This window comes from Triticum urartu, chromosome 3, assembly GCF_003073215.2.
Source record: "Triticum urartu cultivar G1812 chromosome 3, Tu2.1, whole genome shotgun sequence".
NCBI lineage: Eukaryota > Viridiplantae > Streptophyta > Magnoliopsida > Poales > Poaceae > Triticum > Triticum urartu.
This window is the reverse complement of record NC_053024.1, coordinates 417,298,619-417,324,924: the sequence shown is the minus strand read 5'-3', so window position 1 is coordinate 417,324,924 and position 26,306 is coordinate 417,298,619.

The window sequence follows — 26,306 nt, the reverse complement described above, 5'->3', positions numbered from 1 at the left end:
TCTTGAGCACTTGCGTTGGTTTTCCCTTAAAAAGGAAAGGGTGATGCAGCAACGTAGCGTAAGTATTTCCCTCAGTTTTTGAGAACCAAGGTATCAATCTAGTAGGAGGCCACGCACGAGTCCCTCGCACCTACACAAACAAATAAATCCTTGCAACCAACGCGATAAGGGGTTGTCCATCCCTACACGGTCACTTACAAGAGTGAGATCTGATAGATATGATAAGATAATATTTTTGGTATTTTTATGATAAAGAGAAATAAAAGATGCAAAGTAAAATAAATGGCAAAGGAAATAACTAAGTATTGGAAGATTAATGTGATGGAAGATAGACCCGGGGGGACATAGGTTTCACTAGTGGCTTCTCTCAAGAGCATAAGTATTGACGGTGGGTAAACAAATTACTGTTGAGCAATTGACAAAATTGAGCATAGTTATGAGAATATCTAGGTATGATTATGTATATAGGCATCATGCCCGAGACAAGTAGACCGACTCCTGCCTGCATCTACTACTATTACTCCACACATCGACCGCTATCCAGCATGCATCTAGAGTATTAAGTTCAAGAGAACAAAGTAACGCTTTAAGCAAGATGACATGATGTAGAGGGATAAACTCATGCAATATGATATAAACCCCATCTTGTTATCCTCGATGGCAATAATACAATACGTGCGTTGCTGCCCCTACTGTCACTGGGAAAGGACACCGCAAGATTGAACCCAAAGCTAAGAAGTTCTCCCATTGCAAGAAATATCAATCTAGTAGGCCAAACCAAACTGATAATTCGAAGAGACTTGCAAAGATAAGGAATCATACATAAAAGAATTCAGAGAAGATTCAAATATTGTTCATATATAAACTTGATCATAAACCCAGAATTCATCGGTCTCAACAAACACACCGCAAAAGAAGATTACATCGAATAGATCTCCACAAGAGAGGGGGAGAACTTTGTATTGAGATCCAAAAAGAGAGAAGAAGCCATCTAGATAATAACTATGGACCCGAAGGTATGAAGTAAACTACTCACACTTCATCGGAAGGGCTATGGTGTTGATGTAGAAGCCCTCCGTGATCGATGCCCCCTCCTACGGAGCTCCGAAAAAGGCCCCAAGATGGGATCTCGTGGATACAGAAAGTTATGGCAGTGGAATTAGCGTTTTGGCTCCGTATCTTGTAGTTTGGGGTACATAGGTATATATAGGAGGAAGGAGTACGTTGGTGGAGCAACAGGGGGCCCACGAGGGTGGTGGGCGCACCTGGGGGGGGGGGGGGTAGGCGCGCCCCTACCTCGTGGCCTCCTGGTTGATGTCTTGACGTAGGGTCCAAGTCCTATAGATCATGTTCATTCCGAAAATCACGTTGCCGAAGGTTTCATTCCGTTTGATATTCTTTTTCTACGAAACCCTAAATTAGGCAAAAAAAACAGCAATTCTGGGCTAGGCCTCCGGTTAATAGGTTAGTCCCAAAAATAATATAAAATGTATAATAAAGGCCAATAATGTCCAAAACAGAATATAATATAGCATGGAACAATAAAAAATTATAGATACGTTGGAGACGTATCAACCAGGTCCGAGGAACCTGGCAGGGGGGCGTACGCTAGGCGTGACCTGAGCACAGCCCCGTGCCCAGCCCCCTCGCACGACTCTCCCGAGGGGAAAGTGTTGCGATGAGGCTGGACACTGAGCCTGGTGTCTCCCCAAGGTTGATGCGGCCATGAGGCCGCCCTCAGTTGTTTATCACCAGTGCGGAGCATGGCGCTTCCGCACTTGCACGGGCATAGCCGCGCCTCGACCGTGTTGACTACTAGCGTGGAGCATGGTGCTTCCACTGGTGTGTGGGTGAGGGCTCCCTCTGAGTGGCGCCCCCAGGGTGTGTACAGCCCCGCCCTAACATGTGGCTTGCACGGCAGGGCTAGATGAGGTGTGTCTGGGCACTTGTGAGCCATTGCGGGACTCACGAGGCCCTACCTCAAGGCGGGTTGCGCCTGAGTTTTATTCTTGGTAATTATGATGGTCCTGGGAGATGGTTAGGCAACCTACGCCGAATGAATCTCCTAAGGTGATCACATGAGAAGGCCAGACACCAACGACCCCAGGAGGTGACGTGAACGGGGCCGGCCCACCAGACAGAGCTCAATCGTTGGGTTTATCGACGCTGCAGGGACGGACCCTAGCAAAGACGCCGTGCCCAGTCTTCTCATGTGAAGATCCTGAAGAAAGACAACTGGTGCGCGGCTCCCGTGGTGGCGAGGCACCGGGTCGCGCGCCCTAGCTCGTCTGCCCGCGATTAGCTCATGCAAGAACAAGGCACCAATGGCCATAGGAGGTGAGGTACATGAGAGCTAGCCCGCGTGCCAGAGCTCATCCTCTTGGGTTTAGTGAAGCTGCAGGGATGGACTCGAGCACAAACGTCATGCAAGTCCTTAGTCAGGAGGTGGTCGTGGGTGGGTTTGCAAGGGCGTACGACGTTCATGGTATCGAAGTACCGGACAAGCATATAATAATCTTAAAGTAACTCATGGAAGGAGATAAAGCTAGTCCAGATAGATGGAAGAATGATACATGCCGCAGGGATGGACCCACGCGACTTGGCGATGATGCAGTCTGAGGGGCGCCCCTAACAAGGTAAACTAAAGATGCAAAAAGGGGTTGGCGTCGCAGGGACATGCCCATGCGACATGGGGATGATGCTTCCCGGGGGGCGTCCCCAACTGAATAAAATGAAAAATGTCACCTGGTGCCGTTGCTGGAGAGATGTTGGAGTAGCTAAAGATGCGCCCAGAAGAGGTCGCTCCTCACGAGCCGCCTTGGACTCGAACCTCTGGATGCTCTGGAGGCTCGGAAGGTTCTCGAAGGACCGTCGCTGCCTCCGCCAGGACCGCGTGGTACCTGGCCTCCTGAGCAGGCACGATGCTTCGCAGGCGACGCTGGAAGGCGACAGCCGCGTTCGGCAAGCCAAAAGGCATGCGAAGGTAGCTGTGAGGTGGGTCCTCACACCGGCCAGCATGTGATGGCCAGAAGCGTTGCTGGGTTGTGGCTCTGTTGAGCCCGAGGATGTTGACGCAGACGCATAGCTCGTTGTCCTCGCCAGGACAAGGAGCCGCGCCAGGTGATAGGCGATGGTGGACGTGCATGGCTCTCGCCTCTTGAAGCTCCTCGGTCGTCTGGGTGATGAACTCCTGAGCACTTGGCACCTTGTGGCTAGTGCCCTCATGGGGGAAGCGTGCGGTGAAGCATGCCTCCATGTGGTGTCCGAGTGCCTCCCTCGTGACATTGGCTAGGTCAGACGCCCTCCAAAAGAGAGCCCCCAAGCCCAGCCCGAGGAGGGCGCCGGGCGCACCTTCCTATATGAGGGAGGGACGCACCCCATCCGTCGGCACTGGTCCTGAGGTGGTGTCGCTAGAGACACCGCTCTCCTGAGGCCCTTGGCAGAGCAGTTGCTTCTTCTTCTTCTTGGGGACTGCCTCAGGAGGGTAGATGGCGCCTTCGTTGTCTGGGTCTCTAACCGCCACAGCCTGGTAGGCGCACTCAAGGGAGCACACCGAGTCCTTCTCCTCGCAGGCGACCATGATGACGCTGCAGCTTCCTAGCATCTTGAGGACGTTGTAGCCGTGGTAGGTCACCACCATGAACTTGGCCAGGGCCAGATATCCATGCATGGCATTGTACAGCAGACAGATGTGGGCGATGTCAAAGTCGATGAGCTCGATGCGGTAGTTGTCATGTTGGTCGAAGGTGACAGGGAGGCGGACCTGCCCTATCGGGGTGGTGGAGCCGTCGGTCACTCCTGAGAAGGGCTTGGTTGGCTGCAGCTGATCGTATGGCACTTGGAGGCAGTCTAATGTCTCGATGGAAAGAACATTGAGTCATGCGCCACCATCAATGAGGGTCTTGGTGGCAAGGACATTGCCGATGACGGGCGAGCAGGGCATTGGGAGAGTGCCAGAGGTTGCCGCGCACTTGAGCTGGTCGGACGAGCTGAAGGTGATGGTGCACGTGGACCACCTGAGTGGACGCGTGGGCTCGAGCCTCGGAAGGGCTGCGTTTACCTCGCGAGCAAACTTCTTGAAGATGCGGTGAGACGCTGGGGCCTGAGCGCCACCCAAGATGCAGGCGATGGCGTGAGGCTCCTGGAAGCCCCCAGCCCCCTCGTCTTGGTGGTGGTCGTCGTTCCTTCTTGGTGGAGGCGGTAGTGGAGGGAGGTCGGCCTTGCCTTGAGGACACTCCTCACAAGGCTGGTCTCTCCAGACGCCCTCGCGTGGCTGATCCTGCGAGCGTCCCTCACGAGGCTGGTCGCGCCACTCCTGGCGAGGGCCGCGGTCATCCCAGCGACCTCCACTTCTTCCTCCTCTGCGGCCATAGCCTCAGTTGCTGGGCTCGGGGCGTCGACCGAAGCGCCCGTCACAGATGGCCCTGAGCTCCTGATAGTTTTTGGTGTCGTGGCTATGTACGTTGTGGAAGGCGCAGAACGGGCGGCTGTCGTTGGATGACTCGGGGTGGTCACAGCCGCGCTTCGTCTCTGGTTCAGCCGTGAGCACGGCCGCCCCCTTGCGGTTCACATCCTTGGTCTTGGCCTTCTTGTCTTCTGGGTCGGCAGCTAGAAGCTCGAGGAGGGAGAGGCATCCCTCCTCAGCTCTCGTGCACTTGGTTGCCATGTTGAAAATCTCCAGAGCTGTGCATAGGCCCTTGTGGATGGCGAGCTCCTCCTTCATCTTGACGTCGCAGACGCCATCGGAGAACTCCGAGATAATGGCTTCGTTAGAAACCTTGGGGATCTTGAGGCAAACGTTGTTGAAGCGTTGGATGTACTTCTGCAGGGTCTCCCCAGGCTGTTGCTTGATGCACCACAGGTCACCCGCAGCAGGCGGGCGGTCACGAGTGCCTTGAAAGTTGGTGACGAAACGCTCGCGCATCTCGCCCCAGGAGGAGATTGATCCCGTGGGCAGGTTCAGGAGCCACGAGCGTGCTCCATCCTTGAGGGCCATGGGGAACCAGTTTGCCCTGACCTTCTCTTCGCCGCCGGCCACCTTGATGCTCAGCTTGTAGAGCTACAGGAACTCCGCAGGGTCGCGGGTGCCGTTGTAGTGTGGAGGTAGGTCGGGCTTGAACTTGCCAGGCCTGACAACGCTGCGCAGCTCGGGGGTGAAGGCGCGAGAGCCCGCTGTGGTCACGGGGGCCCGTCATGGAGGTGGAGCCTGATCTTGGTGATCGCACACCAACGCTGCAGGCAGCGTGCGGTCTTGACATGGTGGTGGAGGGAGTGCTGGAGCGCCTTCTTGCGGCCGTTGGACTTCACGGCAGCTTTCTTCCTCACGGGTAGGCGCCTGGCGTGGCAGGTCGTGCCGAGGGGCCACGTGCCTTGGTCCGAGGGCGACGTCTTGACGGGGAGGTGGTGGAGGCGCTCCATGGGCTATATTGCCCGCAATAGGGGGCAGACGAGGCAGCGAGAGGGACGGTGCAGGAGAGCCCCCAGCAGCACTGACGAGCTCGGTGATGCGGTCCAGCCAAACGTTGTAGAGGTTGTCGATGGGGCGGTAGCGCAGGAGCTCACACACCATGAGCAGCGCAGCCTGCGCTTCCGAGGGCCTGCAGCGAGTGTGGGACGACGAGCCAGCCAGAGTCAGCGAGGAGGTGGCGGTGCGTCCATCCCTTCGCACGGAGGGGTGCAGCGATGAAGCTTGCTGCTTGTTCCCCGCCGGGCCCCTGGCGACGTTGCCAGCGGGTGATGCATAGCGACGGGGAGGCCCGCCGATAGGCGCCGTCTGGGCGACGCGAGCGTTGAGAGCGGCTCGGCGCCCAGCGCGAGCCTGACGAGCGTCAGCCATGGAAGCGGTGGAACGGCGGTGTGTCAATCGACAGAAGAGAGGTTTCAGCGCACCCCTACTTGGCGCGCCAAATGTCGGATTTAGGGCTCCGCAGACTCTTTAGAGGTTCGAACACTGTGGTGCGCATGAAGAACACTCTATCCCTAGCTCGCTCGCTAAGGCCTAGCTCGACGGACCCAAAGAAGGAGAGACAAAGAGATTTATCCTGGTTCGGGCCACCTTGCGGTGTAATACCCTACTGCAGCTTTGTGGTGGATTGCCTCGAGAGGCTAAGGGTGAACTAGTACAATGGATGAACAGCCTCAGGAGGTGAGGTGTTCTTGGGCTCGATGAGCTGGTGAGCTGGTTAGGGTGGAATGGATCCGACCCCCCTCTACGATGGAGGCTAAGTCCAATTTATAGTGGCCTTGGTCCTCTTCCCAAATGTTAGGCGGGAAGGGATCCCACAATGGCCAAATTCGAAGGGAGACAACTAGTACCAGCTATCCTAACAAAAGTAGTCTTCGCCTGCAAAGGCTTTGGTGGTGATGCTGTAGTGGGCTCCGTAATGACCTCCGTCCTGGCGGTCTTGGTCTTCTTGCATCGATATGGAAACCTTTACTTGATTCCTCATGACTCCGCACCTATGCTTGCCTCCTTAGCACCAAAGAGGAAACTGGTACACTGCGCCCGCTTGTGCCTGCCTGGCCTTGGTCGTCATGGCTCACGTCATGTGAACCTCGTGAGGTGCACCTTGCCTTGATATCTCCATTCCTCGGGGACCAGCCTAGCGAGGCCGCCCCAGGGAGGTCTTGGTGTCGTCCACCTTGCGAGGCTTGGCCCCTCGCGAGGGTCTTGAGTCATTTCCACTGGAACTGGGCCATACAAGGCCTCTGGTGGAGCAACGCCACGGGCCGCTGGTAGGCAAGTCTGGGCACCCCTCGTCCCACAATGCTGACAGGCGACGGCCGCGGCTCGTTCAGCGGCGGCGGCTCCTCTAGCGAGAGCTCAAGCAGTGGAAGCTACGACTAGCCGCTGCGTCACTGGGCTCGCTTCAATGACGGTGGCGGATCATCTCATTTCTACGCTCCGGTGAAGCGGGAGGAAGGCTCGGGCTGAGCTCGGGGGGCCTCCGATGCCCGGCCTCAGGGGCTGCCGTGGTTGCGTGGACCACTTTTGTTTTGCCTTTTCCTTTTTCCTGCATTGAAAAAAGTAGGGGGCCCAGCTGGGGCATGTAATGAACCATGCTTGTTGCTCTAATGTATGTCGTGATGTTCACGTTTCGGGTAGTGCGGTAGGATAACTTAGCTTGATATGCTTGCGATAGTCTCGCACCTCACGAGGCACGCCCTGTAGCACCTCGTGAGGCCCCCTCGCTGCTGACTCAGGGGTCGCTGGCCTCGGGAGACATCGTGAAGCTGAAGAATAGTTATAAAATTTGCTGGGTGTCCTGTTCTTCCTTGTGCGATCCCTCACACATGAGCTAGTCGTGGCTTAGTGCATTGCATCGCGGTACCCGGGGGGCACGGACTTAAGAAGATTTGCAAATCACAAGCTCGTTCAAGAGTGTCTTGCAAGGATAGAAAAAGCCATGGCCCTGGGGGGGGCAAGCCTGTGGTGAAGTGTGTTCGCGGCATGGGGCAGGCCCGACGCACACACCAGCCCTGCCCCCGCGCGTCAGACACGGGAGGAAGAGTGACGGGCAACTACCGCCCCTCCTGGGCCGAGACCGACGGCCAAGAGAAAAGATGAGGGGGCAATCCAACTTGGCAATCCAAAATGCAAGAACTCCAAATTCCATTAAAAGAAAGGGGGGCAGCCAACTACAGAAAGTAAGCAAATGAAGAGCCGTGTCCGGCACCTAGACTAGTCTTCTCACCAGCGCGGAGCTAAGTGCTGCCACTAGGACATGGGAGGGAGCCCCCGAGGCCCGAGGGCGGCTCTCTGAATACTCTAGGGCGTGTACAACCCCACTCATTATTACGTGAGAGTGTCACGAGCGGAAACCGTCATAGGCATTGGGCCTTGCTTCATGGGTAGAACTTCCGGAGGTGCTGGATGTTCTGGGCGTTCTGGATGAGGATCCTGTCCTGCGTCTCCAAGCGCACGGCACCAAGCCTGGAGACGCGGGCAATCCTAAACGGGACCTCCCACATGGGTGAGAGCTTATGCAACCCTTCCTTGGAGAGCGCCCACCTCAGGACGAGATCACCCACCTCGAGCGTCCAGGAGCGGACACTGCGGCAGTGGTACCGCCGCAGCGCCTGCTAGCACCTTGCTGCTCGGAGCGATGCTTGATGGCGACGTTCCTCCCCTAGCACGAGGTCCATCCCCCGCTGTTGGGAACGTGGTATATCAAAAAATTTCCTACGATCACGCAAGATCTATCTAGGATATGCATAGCAAGGAGAGGGGAGAGTGTGTCTACGTACCCTCGTATACCAAAAGCGGAAGCGTTGAGTAATGCGGTTGATGTAGTCGAACATCTTCGCGATCCAACCGATCAAGTACCGAATGCACGACACCTCCATGATCTGCACACATTCAGCTCGGTGACGTCCCTCATACTCTTGATCTAGCTGAGGCCAAGGGTGATTTCTGTCAGCACGACGGCATGGTGACGGTGATGATGAAGTTACCGACGCAGGGCTTCGCCTAAGCACTGCGACAATATGACCGAGGTGGAAAACTATGGAGGGGGCACCGCACACGGCTAAAGATCAACTTGTGTGTCTATGGGGTTCCCCCCTCCCCCATATATAAAGGAGGGGAGGAGGAGGAGGGCCGGCCTCAAGGGGCGCGCCCAAGGGGGGATTCCTACTCCTAGTAGGAGTAGGTTTCCCACTTTCCTAGTCTAAGTAGGAGAAGAAGGAAGGAGAGGAAGAAGAGAAGGAAAGGGGGGTACGGCCCCCTAGCCCTAGTCCAATTCGTTTTGGGCTAGGGGGGCGCCTCCACTTGGCCTGCCTCCTCTCTTCCACCACTAGGCCGAGAAGGCTTAATAACTTCTCGGAGGGGGTTCCGGTAACCCCTGGTACTCCAAAACTTATCCGAAAAGACCCGAACCATTCCGATATCCGAATGTAACCTTCCAATATATGAATCTTGATGTCTCGACCATTTAGAGACTCCTCGTCCTGTCCGTGATCTCATCCAGGACTCCGAGCAACCTTCGGTACATCAAATCACATAACTCATAATACATATCGTCATCAAGCATTAAGCGTGCGGACCCTACGGGTTCGAGAACTATGTAGACATGACCGAGACACATCTCCTGTCAATAACCAATAGAGGAACCTAGATGCTCATATTGGTTCCTACATATTCTACGAAGATCTTTATCGGTCAAATCGCACAACAACATACGTTGTTCCCTTTGTCATCGGTATGTTACTTGCCCGAGATTCGATCATCGGTATCATCATACCTAGTTCAATCTCGTCACCGGCAAGTCTCTTTACTCGTTCCGTAATGCATCATCCCGCAACTAACTCATTAGTCACATTGCTTGCAAGGCTTATAGTGATGTGCATTACCGAGAGGGCCCAGAGATACCTCTCCGATAATCGGAGTGAGAAATCCTAATCTCGATCTATGCCAACTTAACAAACACCATCAGAGACACCTCTAGAGCATCTTTATAATCACCCATTTATGTTCTGACGTTTGATAGCACACAAAGTGTTCCTCCGGTATTCGGGAGTTGCATAATCTCAAAGTCATAGGAACATGTATAAGTCATGAAGAAAGAAATAGCAATAAACTAAATGATCATAGTGCTAAGCTAATGGATGGGTCTAGTCCATCACATCATTCTCTAATGATGTGATCCCGTTCATCAAACGACAACACATGTCCGTGGCTAGGAAACTTAACCATCTTTGATTAACGAGCTAGTCAAGTAGAGGCATACTAGGGACACTCTATTTGTCTATGTATTCACACATGTACTAAGATTCTGGTTAATACAATTCTAGCATGAATAATAAACATTTATCATGATATAAGGAAATATAAATAACAACTTTATTATTGCCTCTAGGGCATATTTCCTTCACCCGCATGCCATCCTGGCTTGCCTCGTCAAACTCCAAGACCCACGTGGAGCGATGCTTGACCTCGTGAGGGAGAACCGCTTTGACTCCGTAGAGGAGGAAGAACAGGGTCTCGCCCATCGGCTTGGTGGCGGTGGTGCGGATGGACCACAACACGGACTGGAGCTCATCGAGCCAGCCCCTGCCGCAGGACTTGAGCTTCTTCTTGAAGGTTCTTATCTTGAGGCCTCTCAGAAACTCCGCGTTGGCGCACTTAGCTTGGCCGTTGCTTCTGGAGTGTGCCATTGAGGTGTAGCATATATGCGTTCAAAGGTTAGCACAATACGTTTGGAAGAGGTTGCTAGTGAACTGCGAGCCATTGTCACTGATGATACGGTTAGGGATCCCGAAGCGGCTCACGAGGCCCTTGATGAACTTGACAGCTGAGGTGGCCAGGATGGTGCGGACGGCTTCCACCTCCACCCACTTGGTGCACTTGTCGATGGCGACGTAGAGGTAGCGGTAGCCCCGGGGTGCTCGTGGGAATGGTCCCAAGATGTCCAGCCCCCAGAACACGAACGGCCATGTGAGAGGAATGGTCTGGAGGCCCTGAGTAGGCAGGTGGATTTGCTTGGCATGGAACTGGCAAGCTTCACATGATTTCACCAGCTCGGTCGCGTCGTTGAGCGCCGTGGGCCAGTAGAACCCGCTACGGAACGCCTTGCCCACCAAGGTGCGCGATGGCGAGTGATGCTCGCAGTCTCCGCTGTGTATGTCAGCTTACAACTCGTACCCCTGCTCCCTAGAGATGCATCACAAGGAAACATCGTTCGGTCGTTTTTAGTAGAGCTCACCGTCCTGAATGCATTAGGCTGTGGCCTACCGAGCCATGCGCTCCGCGTCTTCCTTCTTCTCTGGCAAGGTTCCCTGCAGTAGGTACGCCTTGAATTCTTTGGTCCAACACCCCTCTTGAGGCTCGAGCGCGAGGAGCAGGCGTGCTCCCGAGGTCGGGCCGCAGGCGGGGGCTCCCGAGGGTGGTGCTGGGGGGAGCTCCTCCTGGGGTAGTGTTGGCTCCGCAGCCGGAGGGGCTGCTGAAAGCTTTAAGAACCGCTCCTTGAAGACACTGGGCTCCTGAGGCTGGCGCTTGGATGCTCTCTTGGCGATATAGTCGGCTTACTTGTTCATGCCATGAGGCACGTGCTGCAGCTCCAGGCCTAAGAATTTCTTCTCAATTTTGCGTACCTCCGCCAGGTATGCCTCCATGTTTTCATCCTTCAGCTCGTACACCTTGTTGGAGAAGTTGATGAGGAGCTGAGAGTCGCCCTTTATGGTGAGGTGCTTCACACCCAACGCGGTCGCGGCCTTGAGGCTAGCAATCAAGCCTCCGTACTCCGCGATGTTGTTGGAGACCTTTTTGCCATGTTTGAAGTAGAGCTACACGGCGTAGTAGAGCTTGTCCTGAGTGGGCGAAATGAGCACGACTCCAGCCCCCGCACCCTATCGTGCGAAGGCGCCATCGAAGTACAAGACCCAGCCATCTGGTGCTTCCGGTGGTGTTCCGCGCCCGCTTCTGACCTTGGAGCATCAGTCCATTCCGCCATAAAGTCGGCGATTGCAGCACCCTTGATGACCCCGGTGGTGTTGAACTCCAACTGAAATGAGTGTAATTCGACGTTCCACTCGGCGACCCTACCCGCAACATTGGGGATCCAGAGCACCCTCTCTAGTGGGTAAGCCGAGACGACCTTGATGGGGTGGGCTTGGAAGTAGTGGCACAGCTTGCGCGAGGTGACGAGGAGTGCGAGCAAGAGCTTCTACAGCATGGGGTAGCGTGCCCGCATGTCCCACAGTACCGTGATGACAATGTACACTGGGTGCTCCACAAGGGCGGAAGTGTTGGTGGAGTCCGAAACCTCCTGAGGTTGGTGACCTCGGGAGCTTGGTCACTTATTGGGGCAACTGCGGCACCATGAGCGCCGTCTTGTGGAACTTGGTAATCTGTTGGCGCTGCCGTGGCTTCAAGGGCCCCGTCTTGGGGCTGCATCATCTCAACCGAGCATGTGGTGTCGTGTGGTAGGCCCTTGGCCTGGCGCTCCTCCCAGATGGCCACCAGCGCTGTGCTGGCCGAGTGAGGCATGCCGTCTAGGTAAAGCACCAGGGGCTTGAGAGGACGTGGCGCCACCATCACCGTCGGGCTAGTGAGATATCTTTTGAGGTCTTGGAATGCTGCGTCAGCCTCCAAAGTCCACTCGAATGGGCCCTTCTTTTTCATCAGCTTGAAGAACAGGAGGGCACGCTCCCCTAGCTTGGAGATGAAGCACCCCAGCGAGATCACGCAGCCCGCCAGCTTTTGCATCTCCTTGAGAGTCTGTGGCGGACTCATCCTTTCTACTGCCTTGACCTTCTTTGGGTTTGCCTCGATCCCCCTATGTGACACCAGAAAGCCCAACCGCTTGCCAGAGGGGACGCCAAACACACATTTCTCCGGGTTGAGCCGCAGGTGCACCTTGCACAGGCTGACGAAAGTCTCTTCCAGGTCCTCGATGAGGGTCCTTGCCTCCTGAGACTTCAACACTATGTCATCGACGTAGGCCTCAGCGCTCATCCCGAGTAGTTGGCCCAGAGCGATGTGCATCAGCCGCTGGAAGGTTGCTCCAGTGTTACGCAGCCTTAAAGGCATGTAGGTGTAGCAGTAGACTCCGCACGGGGTCAGGAAGGCTGTCTTCTCGACATCCTGCACTGCCATCTTGATTTGGTGATACCCTAAGAATGTGTCCAGGAAGCATAGTAGGTCGCACTCGACGGTGGAGTCGACAATCTGGTTGATGCGCGATAGCGGAAAGGGGTCTTGAGGGTAAGCCTTGTTGAGGTTGGTGAAATTGATGCACATGCGTTCCTTCCCGCCTTTCTTGGGGACGATGACCGGGTTTGCCAACCATTCTGGGTATCGCACCTCCCGAATGACACCAGCATCTTGCAGCTTGCGGGTTTCTTGGACGATGAACGACTGCTTCTCTGTGGACTACCGCCACGCCCTCTGCTTCACTAGGCGCACATTAGGGCACACCCTGAGGTGGTGCTCGATCACCCCCCTTGGGACTCCAACCAGGTCCTTGGGCTCCCATGCGAACACCTCCTTGTTCACGCGCAAGAAATCGACCAATGCCTTCTCTTAGTCTGGGGCCAGGTTGGCACCTATGGTGAAAGTGGCTCCTGATGCCCTATTCTCGTCAACCGGCACCTGCTTCATCTCTGCCCGATCTTGAGAGAAACTGCTTCTTTTTTGCCGGCACAGCCCCCGGGACCTCAGGGGCCCCTTCCGCTTTTGGCCGCATGGCAGTCGCGGCTCTGAAGGTGAGTTTGAGAGATGCCAGCTGCTCCTTGGTGTCTCCGGCCACGATGAGGACACAGCTGCTTCCTGGCATCTTCATGAGGTTGTAGGCAGGTTGAGTTGCCGCCATGAACTTGGCCAAGGCTGGGTACCCGAGGATGGCGTTGTACGGGAGACCGATGCGGGCGATGTCGAAGTTAATGAGCTCGGTGTAGTAGTTGTCATGGGTGCCTAAAGTGATGGGGAGGCAGATCTGCCCCAGAGGGCTGGTAGAGACGTCGATAACCCCGAAGAATGGCTTGGTGGGGCGGAGCCGGCCATGTGACACATGAAGCAAGCCAAAAGCTTCCATGGAGAGCACATTGAGGCCAGCCCCGTCGTCGATGAGGGTCTTGGTTACCGCTATGTTGCAGATGGTGGAGGTGCCACTACTAGAAAAAGGGCTATAGATGGGATTGACACTAATGGCGCACCAGACAAGCGGTGCGCCATTAGTATACTAATGGCGCACCACCTTCTGATACGCCATTAGAGTTGAAACTACTAATGGCGCACCTGGCCCCGGGTGCGCCATTAGTATCAATTTTTTTTAACTAGTGCGCCTGTCCAAACATACTAATGGCGCATCCAGACACAGTGCGCCATTACTAGTTGTAACTAGTAATGGCGCACCTGCCGGAAAGTGCGCCACTAATGTTGTTTTTTTATTATATTTTTTATTCCCTTTTTTGCAAAACTACTAATGGCGCACTGTTCCACCGTGTGCCATTACTAGTTTAAACTAGTAATGGTGCACTGTGGGACAGTGCGCCATTAGTATTTTTTTTGCAAAACAACTAATGGCGCACCACCAGGAGGTGCGCCATTAGTAACCTGGATTACTAATGGCCCATTTAGTGTTGGTGCGCCATTAGTAAGTGGGCAGCAACAAGATATTTTGGACAGCCTCTCCTACCCACACTCACTTTCTCCCCACTTCATTCTCTCCACCTCCTCCTTGTCTCGGGTGCCTCCTCTTTTTCACCTCATTTCCACCTTAGATTCATTCAATTTAAGTGGTTAAATTACCTTGTTTTGAAAGGTAAGTAAGGGGGGAAGCTATATTTATGTTGTTCTCCCTACAACAATGTACACATGCACTTCTTATGGCCTAGCTAGATCTATGTATGTTCATGGTGTTGCATATGTTTGTGGTGTTGCATATGTGTTTATGTTTGGAGGTGTACCGGTATTTGAAATTCGATAGTTGCCAATATTTTGCCGGAATGTTGATTCATTTCCGTTTCAGCGAGAATTTTGGCATTAAGCATTCTTTTTGGTCCTATTTTTAGGGAAAGTCATGCCAAATTTTTTCTTGGTTCTAAAATATCGTTTTGCTCTACCCCGCAGGTGACCATGGTCCGCATGATGACCGAAGGCATTGTGAATAGGTTTTTGAGGTCCGCGAAGGCCGAGATGCTTCAAAAGAACGAGACGGAGATAAGATGTCCGTGTCGAAGATGCAAGCTGAAGAGCCTTATTGCGGACCCGGAATTCGGGATGGTGCGGGACCACCTGCTCTTGCGTGGTTTCATGGATGGCTATCGGTGGCAAGGTGATGAAGATGACTACGAAGTCGTCCATGGGGGCCGGGCAAGAAATGAGGAAGGGCAGCAAGACAACCACCGCGGCTCGGGCGGGCGAGAAGACGAAGAATCCCCAGGAGATGATCACGACGGTGATGCTGTACACAGTCATCATGTAGAAGATGCAGGACATGATGATGAGGAAGATGCCGGAGCAGACGACGGGCATGATCATGAAGATGATGATGCTGGCAGAGCAGACGACGCTGGACCATCGATGGGCTGGGTGCAGGACCCTCATATTCAAGAGCTGCTTCTCAAGCAGACGGATAACGCAAGAGCTGCCACCCGAGAGAAAGCCAAGATGGATCAACTTGAGTTAGACGCGGTTACTCCATTGTATGAAGGATACAGGCCCGAGGATACCCACCTAAAAGTAACGCTCATGGCTCTGGAGATGAAGGTAAAACACAAAATGACCGACGCATGCTTCGACGAGAACATGTCATTCTGGCACGAACGTCTTCGCGAGGGGAACAAGTGCCCGACCAGTTTGGAGGAGGCGAAGAAAATCGTGTGTCCTCTGGATTTACCGCACGGGAAATACCATGTGTGCATGAACAATTGCAGCATTTATCGGGATGAGCACGCGGAGTGTACCATATGTCCGGTGTGCAGCGTCACTCGATACAAGAAGAGGAAGAAAGCTCCTCAAAAAGTGGTGTGGTACTTTCCGATCACTCCTCGTCTGCAGCGGTATTTCACGGACCCTAAGGTAGCAAAGCTCCTGCGTTGGCACGCGGATAGGGAGGAGAAGAAGCGAGAAGATGACGCAAATGATCCGGAGATAGATAAAAAAGACAAGATGCTGAGTCACCCTAAGGATGCGAGCTAGTGGCAAGCGTTGAACTTCAAAGACCTAGAATTTGGGAACGATACAAGGAACATCGTGCTGGGCGCAAGCACCGATGGAGTCAATCCGTTTGGCAGCCAGAGAAGCACACATAGCACCTGGCCTGTGTTTGTGTGGATGTACAACCTTCCCCCCTGGTTGTGCATGAAGAGGAAGTACATTCACATGAGTATGCTAATTGAAGGACCGAAACAACCAGGGAACGACATCAATCTGTATCTGGGGCTGCTGAAAGAGGAGCTTGACACGCTGTGGAAAACGCCAGCCAATACGTGGGACGCCGCAGAAAAAGAATATTTCCCTATGAGAGCCGCGCTGCTCACGACGGTGCACGACTATCTCGGTTACGGATATGTCGCGGGGCAGGTGGTCCACGGATTTTCTGGATGCGTCAGGTGCATGGATGACACAACGTATCGCCAGCTAGATAGAGATCTCGGGTCTTCGAAAACCGTGTTCATGGGACATCGAAGGTGGCTTCGCGACGATGACCCGTGGAGAAAACGCAAGGATCTGTTCGATGGTGAAACCAAACCCCGAGGACGCCCGCGTACGAGGAGCGGCGAGGAAATAGACGAGCTGTTGAAAAATTGGAAAGACTGCCCACTGCCGGGAAAGAAGCAAAAGGCGCCAGAGCCGGGAAAGAAGCGAAAGGCGCCAGAGCCGCTGCTAAAGGTATGGAAAACGAGGTCTGTTTTCTGGGACTTGCCGTACTGGAAGATCCACCGTGTGCCTCACAGCCTTGATGTCATGCATATCACGAAGAACGTGTGCGAGAGTCTGCTTGGTACCCTGCTCAACATGCCAGAGAGGACCAAAGATGGGCCGAAAGCAAGGGCAAACATGAAATCAATGGGCATCAGGCAGGAGCTTCACGCTATATATGATGATCATGATGATGATGATGATGAGGCGAAGCAGGACACGGAAAGTCGTCGCAAAGGAAAGAAGGCCAAGAAGACCGGAAATGACTACCCTCCCGCGTGCTTCACTCTATGTCAGGAGGAGATCGAGCAGTTTTTCACCTGCCTCATAGGAGTAAAACTTCCTTACGGTTACGCGGGGAAGATAAGCAGATACCTAGACCCAGCGAAGCTGAAGTTCAGCGGGATGAAGTCTCACGACTGTCGCGTGCTGATGACGCAGATACTTCTAGTTGCAATCCGTGGGATCATGGACGCGCACGTCCGTGAAACCCTATTTGGCCTATGCAACTTTTTCGACATCATCTCTCGGAAGTCTGTTGGCGTGAGGCAACTCAGAAGGCTACAGGAAGAGATCGTGGTGATACTATGCGAGCTTGAGATGTACTTCCCGCCCGCATTCTTCGACGTTATGGTGCATCGGCTGGTCCATATCATGGACGATATCATCCAACTCGGGCCGACGTTCCTGCACAGCATGATGCCGTTCGAAAGGATGAATGGTGTCATCAAAGGATACGTTCGCAACATGTCACGTCCAGAGGGAAGCATAGCCAGGGGCTTTCTGACCGAAGAGTGCATCTCCTACTGCATGAATTATCTAGGCATCGAGAACCCCGTTGGTCTGCCCGTCAACAGGCACCTCGGCAGTCTCGCTGGATAGGGTCACCGTGAGGGTCGTCGCGAAATGCATCTCGACTTCGAGGGTCGACTCGCCGACTTTGAAAGATCAAACCTAGTCGCGCTACAACACATAGACGTGGTCGATCCTTGTTGCTTTTTTTTTCTATATCATCATTATGACTGTGTCTGTATTTTTCCTTCGGTGGTGACTTGTTTTGTCTCAAAACTTTATTCAATAATACTTTATCTAATTTTACTCTGTTTTTGGCCAACAGTTATGGACTTTTTTTTGGATCTTGGTATGATTATTATCTTCTATATTTTTTATGTTAGCATTCTTATCTTTCTATTTTTGTTCATCTTATTTTTTTTTTGGTTGCTGTTTGTTTTCTTAAGCATGAATGTCTGTATTTTTTACGCTCTTTTTTACATGAGGATTTCTTCTGGGACTGTAAGTCAATTTCTATATTGTTTGTTTCACATTTGAGCTTGTGCGCCGGTTTTAGTTCGACAACTGATGATCTATTTGAGTTTGTCGTATCGATATTTCTAATGTGCTATCATACCTTCTATTTTTGATTTTTCTTTTTTTTGTTTCGTATTGGCAAGGTACATTGAAAGAGCGTATGGTAATTTTGTAGTTTATATTTCGGGTTATTGCTGTATGGTATTCTATATCTCGGTAATCTGATCTATATGTGTATCTATGATATACTTACTGTATGTGATCAATGTGATGTATTCTTGTGGTATGCTGATCTTATGTTTCGCTGTGATGTATGTTTCTATATGTTCTCGCGTGTATGTCTCTATTAGTTATCTCTCTATATATGTATAGTATCTCTGTATCTATCTATCTCTTATTTTTTTTTTTTTTTTTTTTTTTTTTTATATCTCCTTGATAGTTTCCTAAATCTCAAGTATTTTTGCTTTTGCGTTGCTGCAATATCTTTTCACCTTTTTTTGCGAAAATATTTGAGCTTTTGGGTCACTGGTTCTTTCTCTCAATTGGTGGTTCCAATGTCTCTCATATCTTTTTTTTTTTGATCTCTGTCAAATGCTTTTTTATGTTTCTGTCTCTTTTGTTGTATGTTTAGAAGATTGTCTCTCTAAATAGTATTAGTATCTTATTTTCTTTGTATATTGTGTTATGTATGTATGTCCTTATTATTGGCAATACTTTTGCGACTAAGTTTTTGGCGATCCTGAGTGTATTGAACATTCTTTGACTTGACGTCTTGTGTGATTTGTTAGCATCCATATTCATCCACAAATAAGATAGTCTTTGTTTGTATCTCTTTTTACCCCTACTTCTTATAGACGTTGTTTTTTTTCCATAGATAGAATTTCCATGTTCGCTATAGAAGGGTATAGTTGCTATGATGTATGTATTTGAACTTAGTTCGCTCTACGCTCATACATCGTATTGTATTTATCTTAGCCTTTCATTTTCCTCGATTTTGTTTAGGTTTTTTTTTTCTATTGGTGTTCATCTTTTCTGCACCTCTCTATCGATGCATATTATATATTATTTTGTATCATCTATTCCTTCTTCTTCTTTTTTTCTTCTTCCTTTTTCTTTCTTCTTTCTTTTGGTTTTCATTTGGTTTTTATTTGGTTTTCATTTTTTTCTTCTTCCTTTTTCTTTCTTTTATTTCTTTTCTTTTTCTTTTTTTTTTTTCTTCTTTTTTGTTTTTTTTTTTTTTTTTTTTTTTTTTTTTTTTTTTTTTTTCTTTTTTGTTTTTTTTTTTTTTTTTTGTTTTTTTTTTTTTTTTTTTTTTTTTTTTTTTTTTTTTCTTTTTTTTTTTTTTTTTTTTTTTTCTTTTTTTTTTTTTTTTTTTTTTTTTTTTTTTTTTTTTTGTTGTTTTTTTTTTTTTTTTTTTTTTCTTTTTTTTTTTTTTTTTTTTTTTTTTTTTTTTTTTTTTTTTTTTTTTTTTTTTTTTTTTTTTTTTTTTTTTTTTTTTTTTTTTTTTTTTTTTTTTTTTTTTTTTTTTTTTTTTTTTTTTTTTATTTTTTTTTCTTTTTTTTTTTGTTTATTTTTTTATATTTAAATTTCTTATAAAAATTTATTTTATTTTTTTTAATATTTTTTTTTTTTTTCTTATTATTATTTTTTTTTTTTTAGTAGTTTTTTTTAATTATCCTATATGTTCTTGCCTATCTTTATCGGTTGTATGTTTGCTGTTTTTCTATTGTTTATATGTTATTTGTATTTTTTTTTTATTGTTTGCATTTCTCGAGGGTTGTGGTTTGTCTTTTTCTTATTAGTATTCCTGTTTGTCTTGTTCTATTATTTTTATTAAGATAATAAGTACTATTTTGCTTTGCTTACTCTACTGTGTTTATGTTTGTGTTGCTATTTTTTTTTGTTTTGATGTTACTTTTATTTGTGCTATTTTTTTTTTTCTTGTTGTGTGTGTTCGGGGTCGGGTGTCGGGGTCAGTGGTCGGGGTGTTTCCTTCTATCCTTCTTCTTCTTTCCTTCTCTTCTTTTCTTCTTTTTTCTTCTTCTTTCCTTTTCTTCTTCTTCTTCTATCCTTCTTCTTCTTTCCTTCTTCTTCTTCTTCTTCTTCTTTCCTTTCTTCTTCTTTCCTTTCTTCTTCTTCTTCTTCTTCTTCTTCTTCTTCTTCTTCTTCTTCTTCTTCTTCTTCTTCTTTTTTCTCTTTCTTCTTCTCTTTTCTTCTTTTTTCTTCTTTTCTTTCTCTTTTTTTCTTTTTTTTTTTTTTTTTTTTTTTTTTTTTCTTTTTTTTTCTTCTTTTTTCTTTTTTTTTTTCTACTTTTTTTTTTTTTTTTTCCGCTTCCTTTCCCTCCACTGCGCTAGGTTTTCGATTGCTCTTTCTGAAGTATGTGATTTATTATCTCTGCTACTCTGCTTGCCTTGTGCGATCCTGCTCCTCGCCGGCTCGGTCAGCCATCGTCTCCGGCCGTTCTTTCCTCTTTCTAGCATTCTGCTTCTTATTTTTTCTTTGCTAGTTTTTTTTTTTTTCCTCTGCCTTTGTGTCTGCTTCTTTTTCGCCTAGTGCTTTTCTCTTTTTTCCCTTTTTGTTTTTTTCTTCCGTTTCTGTTCTTTTTTTTTTTTTTTTTTTTTTTTGGTTGCTTTCTCTCTTTTTCGTACAATGTTTTTTTTCCTTTTTTTTTTTTGTTTCCCGCCTTCTTTCTTTTTTTTCGTCGTCCTTTTCACTGCTTCTGAGTCCAGTTTTTTTTTTTTTCGCGCGCCACTATCTCCTTTCGAGAACATGTGCCTCTTCTATTTCTTTTCTCTTTTCCCTTTTTTTCTGTTAGTTCGATGGTGATGTTTTGCTGTTTTTTGCATTTATTGCATTAGCCTTTTTTTATTTTTTTTTGTACGTCTCAGATTTTTGGTCTTCTTTTTGCTTTTGTTGTGTCATTTGGGACGTTTAATATTTCAGTGCCCCTTTGTCTTGATTGCTTTGTCTTGTTCTGTCTTTTAGTGCTAGTTTTATATATTTCTATGCTATCCTTTTTTTTTTTTTTTTTTTTTGGTATCTATCAAATCGATTTTGGATGTTATACTTTTCCAAGTTCTGAATATTTGTCTTATTTCTAATTTTTTTTGATGCTTTTGCTTATATGGTTATCGCTTGCTCTGTAGGCTCTGTATTTTTCAATTCTTATTTTTGCTTTTTATTTCTAGTTTTTCTTTTCAGTTTGTGCCTGACTATTTGTTATTTGTTTTTTTTCTTTTTTTCGATTTTTTTTTTTTTTTTTTTGTATTTTTTATCTGAGATGTTTTTGTGTTTTTTATGTTGGATTCAGTTTGTTATTATTGTTATTTACAATCTATTGATCTGTAATTCTGAGGTCATTTTTGTTACACGATGTTTTGTTTTGTTTGTGTTTTTTTTCTTTTATTCTCATCTATCATCTGTTATTTTCTATTTAGTTCTTCCGTTATGTTTGTGCTGTCGTAAACTTTTGGTTTTATTTTTTTTCTATGTTTTTTATATTTCCTTCTCATATTTGCCTTTAACATTTTTTATTTGTTTTTGTTTTTTTTTTATTGTTATTTATTGGACTGAGCTTGTCTAGTATGCTATTGCTTCTTCTGCGAATTAAGGGGTTCTATGCGAAATTATGTGAATAATATTTGGTGTAGTTTCATTTTTTTTGGTTTGGACTTGAATTTTTAATTTTTTTTGTATTTTTTTTTTTTTTTTTTTTTTTTTTTTTTTTTTTTTGATTTTTTTTAATTTTTTTTTTTTTTTTTTTAATTGGTATACAGAGAAGGGAGTGCCTGCTTGTATATATTTTACTGTTGCTACCATGCCAGACTAACAAACTGCCCAATATTGTGCCCTTCTGTACTGTTATTGAGAACAGTTCATGGTTACTAACGTAATTCATTGTTTCGCTGCAATGGGCATACAAGTTGTTATAAAGCCAGAATATCGGATAACCCCTCCTGTAAGTTATATGATTTATTATACAATCACTACTTTCCTGTTCTCTTATGCAAGAGCTGTCAATCTACTTTGCTACCAAAAAATTTGTATTAATGAGTAATGACTGAGTTTAGTTTTCATTCTCCAGTGTTAAGAGTGTTGCTCCAAAAAAATGTTGTTTCGTAGTTAAATGGGTGCCTTTAACTTCTGTGCATTGGCTGGACATCAACATACTACCATAAGTGTTTTGTTTTCTGTTGCCAGTTATTCTCCTTGGGATTGTGAGAAATAGTACTCCTTGGAGTAGTGAATAAATTGTGATGCATTCAAGCAAGACATTTTAGCTAATAACTAATTGTTCTAAATGTCTGTTTCTGTCCTCATTTAGTGCTTGGTATGTCTCTTGTTCTGGGTCATGGACTTTGTGCCATGCCCACATTGGTTTTCTATTTGGCCTCAATTTGGCCTGACAAATGATGGTCTACTAGCTGGTCTACTAGCTGGCAAGATGCTTGGTATATATATGTTGTGTTCAGTTTTGGCAAGAGTTCAGAACTGTTAGGCAAAGGTCATGTCTCCAACCATCGTGTCCTTTTTTGCCTTGTCCACTCGAGAGGCCCTTGAGTTTGCTGGAATGTCGATTAACTTCCGTTCCGGCAAATTCGGGTACTCCATATGTCCTATTTTCAGCAAAGGTCATGCTGAAATTTTCCGTGAATTTTAGCATGACTTTGCTAAAAATAGGACATATGGGGTACTTGTGACTAATGCATGGGCCGGGGTATCTTAGTAGTTAATTAAGTAGGATCAAGTGCCCCGGCGTACTTGTGACTAATGCATGGCTTTTAGGGTGCCTCGGTGTCGATAAAAACCGAAATGATGAAAGCTTAGGCTTTTAGGGTGCCTCGGCGTCGAAAAACCCTCAATGATAAAAGCTTAGCTTTTAGGATGCCTCGGTCTCGACAAACCCTAAATGATGAGACCATGATCTTGTTCCTTGACAATAACCAACTTTTTGACCAAACTTTGTTCATATTTATAGAGAAACATGGCCAACAACAATGAGGCCGGGGGTTCGGGCGGCAAGAAATTCTGGGAGCTGTCCCAGGAGATGGAGGAACAACCTCACTTGTATGAGGACGCCGCCTTCCCCACCGATCCTAAGACCACTGATGGTACCGCCGAGGATGACCCCACTGATGCCACCACTGATGGTGCCGCCGAGGATGCCACCACTGATGATGGTGGCGCACGCACAGATGGCAGCCAACCGAAGAGGCAACGGAAGGACCGGCACCCGACCGTGCTCCTCACCCTCAAGGAGGAAGTTACTGGAGTGGACTCCAACGGGAATCCAACGGCGCCCGAACGAATAGTCAAGGGGTACTCGCTTCAGCTCGGGTGCATTCTCCGGAGCACCGTCTCGATCAACACCGAGAACCTTAGGCATCCTGACCGAGGGAATTTGCACAACCTCCTCTTCACGAAGCTGCACGAACGGTACAAGTTCCCCGCTGAATTTGAAAACACAAGCCTCAAAGGGAATAAAGTGAACAATGCTGCCCTCACGAAGATGAGCACGGCCCTGTCTACTTGGAAAAGCAATGTGAAGAGAATGATCGAGAAAGGTGAGAGTTATGAGAAGATCAAGGAGAAAAATCCTTCGATCACCGAAGATGACTACAACGACTTCAAGATCAATTGCTCGAGCACCGCAAGCTCCGAATCAAGTAAGTGGGGGAAAGAAATGCGGGAGCTGAACTTAGGGGAACACACACTCGGTCCCGGCGGTTACAGAGTGGCGGAGCCTATATGGGACAAGGAGGAGGCGGACCGTGCCGAGCAAGGCCTACCGCCCCTCTTCGATAAATACGGTGACAAGCAGACCAGGAACTTTGTCAGGGCCCGGCACAAGAAGGACCCGAAAACAAAGGAGCTTACCACGGATCCGAAGACCAGGGCGCTTGAGCTTGTTCTGGTAAGGAATACACCCCCGCGTAATTAGCTCCATATGGTTGCATTCTAATTAATGAAGCCAAATTTCTAAATGGTTCACATTCCTTCCGCAGGCGACTGAAAGCAGTAGCGCGGGGTCGACTAAGAGCAACCCTTGGGACACCACTCTAAATAGGGCGTTGAATGTAATGAAGAACAAGGATAAGCTCAGTAAGCCGACGTCAGCTGGTCGTGTGGCCGGCAAAGGCTTGTTGACAAAATGGTCGTCATACTATAACACTGGTGGGCGAAAGGAGAAAAAGACCAGCTCGGAAAGCCAGGCGCGCGAGGTTCAAGAACTCAGGGCACAGGTGGCGTGGATTCCGGAGATTGTCCAAGAGCAAGTGCAACAACAACTCGGAGCGATGATCACCGCCATTGTGCCTACCTTGATCCAGGGGATTAGTGCGTGGATTGCGGGCGCCCAACAGGGGCCGCCCCCGATTCCTTGCTTCACGGCCAGCAACTCGCAGAACGTGATGGCGGGGCCATTGGTGTCTTCGGCGGAGGCGGCATTGATGTCTCCGATGCCGGCACGGGAGCTTAATGCACCCGGGTGTACGTCGGCCGGCACCTCTGCAGCAAGCGGCCCCTCCGTCAACTGCACGCCCGCCGTTGGCGGTGCCTCGACATTAGCCGAGCTCGACGCCATCATCACGGTAACTAATTAAGCCTCTCTCGGCCGAGGAATTCATCTCCTTGCCTTTGACTGGGCATCCCTGACGCCCTACATGTTTTCACAGGGCGCCGCCGACGTTCCGTGCACTCTCCTGCACTTCGTGAACAACGAGTTGGTCGATGTCACCAAGGGCAAAATCGTTCAACCGGGCAAACCCTTGTTCCACGGTACCCAGATGCCACCCAACTTGTTTAGGGTTCAACTGGTTCGGGTGCTGCCAGGCTGCGACGAGTTGTTACCTCTGATTCGACCCGTCGGGGCCGACGATGATGACATGATGACCCTCAGCGCCTGCCTGAGCTGGCCCCTGCTTTGGCCGAAGAGCAAGATTCGTTTGGGGGCGGGGGACACCACCCCAAAGACAACACCGCCAGTCGTGCCGGCGCCAAGTCGGCCCCATGGCAAGAACGCCGCAACGGTGCCGGACATCCCTATGCCACTGGATCCAAACATGCATATGGCACAGGATCAGAACGACGACGACGACGATACATTTGCCAACGTCGATCAGTACTTTGCCGATCATGGGTACGGTGGCGACTTCATGGGGCCTCCTTCTCAAGAACCCAACCCAACAAAAGACGTGCGTGATCTAGCTGGTACTGCGGAGAAGCCAAGTTGCAATAGGCGTCGTCTGCAGTTCAGCTCTCAGGAGACGCCTCCAGCTGCCGACTTCACCGAGCCTCAGATAGGCGAGGTGCGAAATATGATCAGCCCCAACACACTCAAGAAGGCAGTCTGTGAGCAGAACTCGGTCCCATTACAGGAGAAGAAGAAGGCACGCAAAAGAAAGACTAACAAGGGTGCGGGCTAGCCGGCACCGAGTACGATCCGTGCTCAGGACGGGCCACCTTCACCTGAGGATATCTCGAGGAGGGTGCATGTGGCGGGTAGGCCGATGCTACCGAGAAATATGCTCGATGCTGCAACTGGTGCTATGCGGAGTCTGCATGACAGTGTTCTTTCTTTGGAGAAGCGGCGTCTCGGAGAGAAGGATGTGGCATACCCGGTTTTCGCGGCTAAGGTGCCAGAGGGCAAGGGCTTTGTGGATAACTCCATCGGGGGTACGATCGTCCTGCGGTTTGATGACATCCATGCTATGTTGAACCTTCATCCGCTGCACTACACCTTCGTTCGGCTATTTTCGCTGAGTATGGAGATGCGGATCATTCGCGACAAGACCCCAGACATCGTGATAGTCGACCCCTTCTACATGCGTGCCAAGATCTTGGGCAGCGCTGGGGACCGGAAAGTCGCGAGTTCTTACCTCGAAGGCGTCATTCTGGCAAACCAAGATAAGGATAACTTCCTCGTGCCTTACTTTCCCGAGTAAGTCCTCCCCTCAGCCGCCCCGTAACATATGAATTCTTAGATTTTGATCGTTTTTCTTTTAACATTCCGTGTTTTCTGCAGTGACACACGTTGCACGCTCATCCTCCTAAGCCCCAAATATTCCATGGCCACGTATTTCGACCCGGACCGTCAGTCGAACGTAGACTACACAAATGTCAAGAAGGTTCTTGATGATGTTCTCCCCGGCTACGTCAAATCTGGAGGCACCTGCACCAGGCCTATTCGTAAGTACGGCAAGCACGTGTTCTCCCACAATACGACGTTCTACTGCGTCAAGCAGCCGCCTGGCGGTCAGAAGGGTGCCTACTACGCCATCCATCACATGCGGGCGATCGTACGGGACCATCATCAACTTCTGCCACCGAGTAGACTCAAAGATTGGGCCGCGAGCGTGTCGGCAATCCAAGACGCGGACATCAGACAAGAATTCTTTCGCATCCAGTCGGAGTTTGCGGAAATCATCCATCAAGATGTCCTTCGTACCGCGGGGCAGTTATACCTCAGAAATCAACCGTCCAATAGTGACATTGACACAATCCTACAAATGCAGGCTGACAACGCCCGTTCTTTCATGACTCCCACGATAGATGGCGGCTTCATCCACGCTCCAGTCCCTTGAGTCGAGTCGAAAGCAGTGATGCTGTGTCTAGTTCTGAAACATCGATTGGCTCA